Source organism: Oncorhynchus keta, chromosome 12 (genome assembly GCF_023373465.1).
Source record: "Oncorhynchus keta strain PuntledgeMale-10-30-2019 chromosome 12, Oket_V2, whole genome shotgun sequence".
NCBI classification, from domain to species: Eukaryota; Metazoa; Chordata; class Actinopteri; order Salmoniformes; family Salmonidae; genus Oncorhynchus; species Oncorhynchus keta.
Genome location: NC_068432.1, coordinates 33095387 through 33101776, shown reverse-complemented (window position 1 = coordinate 33101776; position 6390 = coordinate 33095387). Strand labels below are relative to the sequence as shown.

The window sequence follows — 6390 nt, the reverse complement described above, 5'->3', positions numbered from 1 at the left end:
CTACATTCTATTTTGCTTCCTACCGGGTTGCTGACTTCCGGAGTGATTTCCGCTATTGTTTTTATCATTAGCCTACTAGCTAGCTAACTGTCGTCGATGCATTTCTGACTGAAATAGTTTGCAATAACTACGCTTAAATTACGTTTAAGGTACAGTCATTATTTAATATTATCCAGCATTACTATTGTTCAGCTATTTTACCTTTAAGAACGTGTTCATTGTTATTTCAAGTCAAATCAATGTATCATATGCCGAATACAACAGGTGACAATGTTTACTCCTCTGACTAGGAGGAGTAGTAGGAAGGATCGGAGGACCAATGCGCAGCGTGGTAAGTGTTCACTATATTTATTTATAACTCAGAACACTAAATAATAAAACAACAAAGAGAACGAATTGAAACCGAAACAGTCCTGGGGCCTGTTGCACAAAAGTAGAATTAAGACATCCGGGATAAATGACTAAGCTGAGCTCAATGAAGCCAAAACATGTGCGTCCAGGCTTAATTGGTTGCACAAAGACCAAGCCAGGATGAGCAGACACGGATTCATTAAGCCAGGTGAAACCAATCCTGGATAGGTGCGCGCTCACGGCTCACTCAAATAGACCCCGCCACAGATCACAGATTAACTGATTTACCATGGCAACTAGAGCCGCGTACTTTTCCCCGTCGGAAGCACAAATCCTCATGGAGGCATACGAGGAGGTAAAAGATATAATTAAGAAGAAAGGCAACACCGCCACAGTGATAAAGCAAAGAGAAAAAGCGTGGCAAAGTATTGCAGACCGCCTGAATGCGTAAGTAGTGCACAATTACACACTCACCGCTCCGCTGAAACATCACAATTACAATTCAAATATTTAATTCACATCTCCAAAAACGCAGTTGTACTGTAATTATGAAACGGTTAAATTTTTAATTGAAATGCACTGCAGATATGAGTGAAATTGTGTAAAGTAAGTCCATCACACTGTATAAAGCTATGATAAATTATTATTAAAGCCTTACATTATTATTTAACGTTACTACGCTCAGTACGGTTTAATCTTAGCCGTTGTACTCTGCTTCTTATGTTGTCCACCGTTCTGTCAAAGCTGCTTTGACAGAATGAAACAATTGTGAAAAGTGCTATATAAATAAAATGTAATTGAATAAATAGATGAGCTATAATAATAATCACTTTAATTTATATAGCGCCTTTCAAAGGACCCAAGGTCGGTTGCTCACTGCACTGCAAAAATGTCTTTCTTACTTAGTATTTTTGTCTTGTTTTCAGTTAAAAAAATATCTAAAAAACATCTTGAATATTTTCTTGAGCAAAATTACCTAGGAAAATAAGCAAAAAAATCTGCCAGTGAAACGAACTTTTCTAAAATTAAGTGTTTATGGAAAAAGTAAACTTATTTCAAGATAATTTTTATTATATTGACAGATTTTTTATTTGCTTGTTTTAAGCACACATTTACTTAAAGTTTATATTTTTTGTCTAAACTATACTTATTTTGCTAGGTCATTTAGCAAATCAAGAAAATACATCTTTATTTAAGTTTTTTTTTTTTTATATTTTTACTGAAAACAAGACAAAAATACCAAGTAATTTTTTGCAGTGTGACTCCATTAAATGTGTGTGTGTGTGTGTGTAGATTAAACATGAACGGGCCAAAACGGACATGGCAGCAGGTCAAAATCAAATACAAGAACATTCTGCAGAATGGTATGGTCCCTGACTAATATTTAACAAAGCACAAGCATATATTGTACCCAGAAGGTGCCTGCTCACACATTGTCTGTACTGTTTTAGCAGTGAAAAAGAATACCCACAGACAAGGCACGGGTGGTGGGTCACCAAAGGCTGACCTTACCCCAGCAGAGGACATGGCCTTGGAGCTAAATAAAGGCAGGCCCGTCTTAGAGGGGATCCCTGGGGGAAAGAGACGAGCATAGGTTCCTCCCAAGATGCCACCCGCTTCATTCAAGGTATGTCCTTCCATCTCTACATGGGATACAACCACATTCATATTGAATCAATTTGGACTGTCTGACTTTGGTTTACCTATTGCCTTGCAGTGTCTGGCAGCACTGTGTTCCTGTTAGAGCCACCAGCACAAGCACCAGACGATGCTGATCCAGTGAGTACTCCATCAAAGGCATACTGTAGGCCTGGCATGTCTTGTCTACTAGCTTCAATATGAATCCGATTAAATGTGATAGGGTGAAGGCCCCAGTGCAGCAGCAACAGCACATGATGGAGACGATGATGATGAGGAGGAGACCATTTCTCTGGATTCCAGAAGGCATGAGGTATCATGGTAAGACTGTGAAAGTACTATTTACTCTACAATGGTGAGGAGTCCTCATCAAAATCAAAAAATCGAATTTCTTTTACAGGACCCAGATGCTATACAGTGGGAAAACCAGCCTGGCAACATAGTGCGTATTAATAAAAGGACACCACATCCTGCCAAATTCCAGCTGCGCTAATTGTATTGTGTTCACAGAGCTCACAAGCTATCAGAAAGTTGTATGGCAACCACCTCCGGCGCCAAATAGAACTGGCAGACATAGACATTCAGTACAAGAAGAAAAAGTTGGAAAATCTTGCACTGGAGTCCGAAATAAAAAGAGGACAATTAGGAAACTGGACCTTGAAATAAAAAAACTTGAGAGGGAGGTGAGATATGCCTTCAATGTACACTGTATGCTAACTGTAACACAAATGTATTAATCATTATTTGTATTTCCTCCCCCAGCTCCAAGAAGATGACACAGCTCAAAATAAAAATGAGGTATATTCTCGTAAAGTCAAGTGAGCCATGACATATGAGCTCTTATTGTGAGCACACAGGACGGTGGCATCTTTCTAAGGTTTTTTTTATTTTCCCAGCAATCAGTACAACCAAGTCATCGTTATAAGGCATCGCCCTCTTTTGCCCACCCCCCCAGCACCAGGTGTGGCCACTAGCCTATATGAAGGCCCAAAATTGTGTGTTCCTTTCTGCTCTGACAATGGCATGCCCATTCGTGCGAGATGTGGTGGATGAAGAAGCACTTGTGCTGAGGAGAGCCTTCAGGCGAGAAAGGGTCTTCAGGGACCGGTTCACCCACTGGCCTTCCCTGATGACCATCTATATGAAAGATACAGGTTTTCTGCAGATGGCATCAGGTATCTATGCAGACTACTGGGTCCCAGGATTAAGCACCGCACTGCACGGAGCCATGCACTGAGTGTGGAGCAAATGGTTTGTGTGGCCTTGCGCTTTTTTGCTAGTGGAGCCTTCCTGTACTCAGTGGGGGATGCAGAACAGCTGAACAAGGCCACAATTTGCCGCACAATAAGGAGTGTGTGTCTGGCTATCAAAGCATTAGCAGATGTCTTCATCTCCTTCCCTGGCCACAGAAGACTCTGTGACATCAAAGAGGAGTTCTATAGGATTGCAGGTAAGAGGATCTACAAATTACAGGACAACTGTTAACACATAGTAGGATACTCATTACTTTGTGTGACAGGTTTCCCAATGTCATTGGTGCAGTGGACTGCACACACATAAGGATAAAAGCCCCTCAGGTGCCCATGAGGCCGATTTTGTGAATAGGAAATCCTTTCACAGCATTAATGTTCAGGTGAACATAACTTTTGATATTGTCCATTGACGAACACTCTGCATTGCCAGTGATGTGCATTGATTGGTGTAATATTCCTCATCTTATGATTTCAGATGGTCTGCAATGCTGACTGTGTGATCAGCAATGTTGTGGCAAAATGGCCTGGCTCTGTCCATGACTCCAGAATCTTTCGGGCCTCTGAAATCTATCAGTGCCTCTGAAATCTATCAGTGCCTATCACAAGGTAAGCCACACAACCCCTATTTATAACCATCATGGCTGTGTCAAGAATATCACTGTGTTTATGAGGTAGTAATGATGAGATTTTGTGTTGACAGGTGAATTCTCTGGTGTGTTGCTGGGAGACAGGGGGTATGGCTGCCAGCCTTTTCTCCTGACACCTTTCACAGACCCCCAGGAAGCACAGCAGGCCTACAACCATGCCCATGCCAGGACCAGGGCCAGAGTTGAAATGACCTTTGGCCTCCTGAAGGCACGCTTTCACTGCCTTCACAAATTAAGGGTCAGCCCTGTTAGGGCATGTGATATTACTGTGGCTTGTGCTGTCCTCCACAATGTGGCCTGCCTGAGGAAGGAGAGGGCCCCCAGAGTGCCACCAGCCATGGACTGGGACAATCCGGCAATCTTCCCTGATGACGACAGTGGTCGGCTGCTGAGGGACCAATATGTGTTGAATTATTTTAGTTAGTATGTGTGCTTTCAATTTTGGTTAAATATGTCCTGCGGTGGCAGAGGAATTTGGGTTTTTTTGGGTTTGTTTTTTTACGAATTTGGCCTCTTATGATGTTTGTGCGGTATACTGTGTGTAATACAAGGCTGCAGGGAGGCTACTGCATCCATTCATTTGTCTGTTCAGTTGATGTGTATGGATTTGTCCTGCATTTATTTTAGTGTGCAGACATGCAGGGTGTGTTATATACAGACCTTTGAATGTGTATGTATCATTTTGTATAATATGCTTGGATTCTGTGCTTTCCATCTTGTAGAGTCACTGTGACTTCAGTTTCGAAAGGAGCTGATGGTTTACCTGCTTTGTTTTGTCCTTATTCAATGAAGGAACATAATGTTACACATTGTGTTTTTATATTCATATGGAATGTGTATTTGTTTATATGACAGAGTACTAGGGCCACACTGAAGAAAAAGGATAAAGTCATAAATTTATGAGGCTGGTTCTTTCTGCAGAAAAGCTACATATTGTTTTTACAGTTTTGATACTTATGACAATGTGATACTTAATATTCTGGCACATCAGCATGTCTTTGTTTATGAAACCATACTGAAGTACAATTTCACGAAATGCCCCGCATCTGACATTTTAACAACTGTCCTCCTTTAAAACAACTGGTTACAATATTATGACTTGTCTTTTTTTTCCTCTGTGGCCCTAATATTCTATCATTTTATATATAGTCTATGGGAAACTGTAAATTATCTAATGATAGCAACATCTAAAAATCATTTTTTATCCAAAATCATTGAAATTAATGATCACAAACGTTTAAATAATGACAGTGGGTCTAGTTATATGTGATAACAATGTATAGTGAGCAGTGAAATAACTATTGGTTTCCATTTGTGGTGACTGCTGACTGACATTAGGGATGAGATTAAATAGATCCTGGAATTTAGCCTGGTCTGGAGCAGGCTAGCTCCACAGAATAAATCTCCATGGTAATTTATACCATAACATATCCTCCTGCCCCCTATCCATCTTTAGTGCAACCGGATTACGGATCAATTGAGCCAGGATCACCAAGATATCCTGGCTTAATCCCTTATCCTAGTTTTGTGCAACAGGCCCCTGTACATAAAACACAGAACAGAAAATAATCACCCACGAAACACAATAGAAAACAGGCTACCTAAATATGGTTCTCAATCAGGGACAACGATTGACAGCTGCCTCTGATTGAGAACCATACCAGGCCAAACACAGAAATAGCAAAACTAACATAGACAACACACCCAACTCACGCCCTGACCATACTAAAACAAAGACATGTAACAAACACATCCTCGGTTTATGATTCTGTTGGTCTGTGTTTAAATTCTGACCCGCATTCTGCAGGATGATCAATCCTCCAATCATCAGCAGCTGGGAGACCTAAGTCAACAGCCCTCTGTTTCCATGACAACTGCAGCTGCAGTGGGGTGGATCACATTCTCCCTTCACCAGATGGAGTCCTTTATTCCAGCAGAATAACTCTCCCACCCCATTCCCCATAACTGACTCCAGAACTGAAGGAGAAGGAGCCACAGCAACGCTGTCTGTGTCAGCAAACACTGCTTCTATTTCAGCACCAGGAGCTTACACAAGCCCATGCCCCAGTCTGTCTAATGGGATAGACCTGAGGCGTTCTAGGTGTCAACCTGTGTTTGTGCATGTGGCAACCCTCTTCAAGGTTAGGAGCGTTTGTCACAAATTAAGTGGTAAACTGTCACCAAATCACCCAAGAATGAGAGTTATTTCGAACAGGACAGTACCTGTGTGTTTGTTTCTCCGTCCTGGTCCACCCAGGCCGTAGGCGAGGTCAAGGATAGCAGGGTTCGGTACACGAATCGTGTTCTCGGTAGGTCCAGGTCCAAACGCCAACAGGTAAATCCAAAACAATCCAGCTCATACACGGTAAATCCAGCCAATCTCTATTGTCTCTTTCTCTATTGTTGATAGATCCTTCCAGCCCTCTCTCTTCCTCTTCCTGGTTTTCCTTGACCCTTTATCTCTGGGTCGGCTCCACCTTCTGAGGGTTCCCCTTGCTTCT

The 6390-nt window shown here is 41.8% G+C and overlaps 1 long non-coding RNA gene across 4 annotated transcripts; it reads left to right on the top strand.

Annotated features, from left to right (window-relative positions):
• Nucleotides 1-417: 417 nt before the first annotated feature.
• On the top strand, nucleotides 418-4897 carry LOC127906323 (uncharacterized). Of its 4 annotated transcripts, none has more exons than XR_008060891.1 (8): nucleotides 418-798; nucleotides 1645-1715; nucleotides 1803-1978; nucleotides 2069-2130; nucleotides 2213-2787; nucleotides 2886-3439; nucleotides 3718-3848; nucleotides 3943-4896. It is a non-coding gene; the product is annotated as an uncharacterized LOC127906323 (long non-coding RNA). The 4 variants fall into 4 exon arrangements; XR_008060892.1 differs by having other exon boundaries at nucleotides 1645-1978; nucleotides 2213-2672; nucleotides 2752-2787; XR_008060890.1 differs by having other exon boundaries at nucleotides 1645-1978; nucleotides 3943-4897.
• The last annotated feature ends 1493 nt before the right edge of the window (nucleotides 4898-6390 follow it).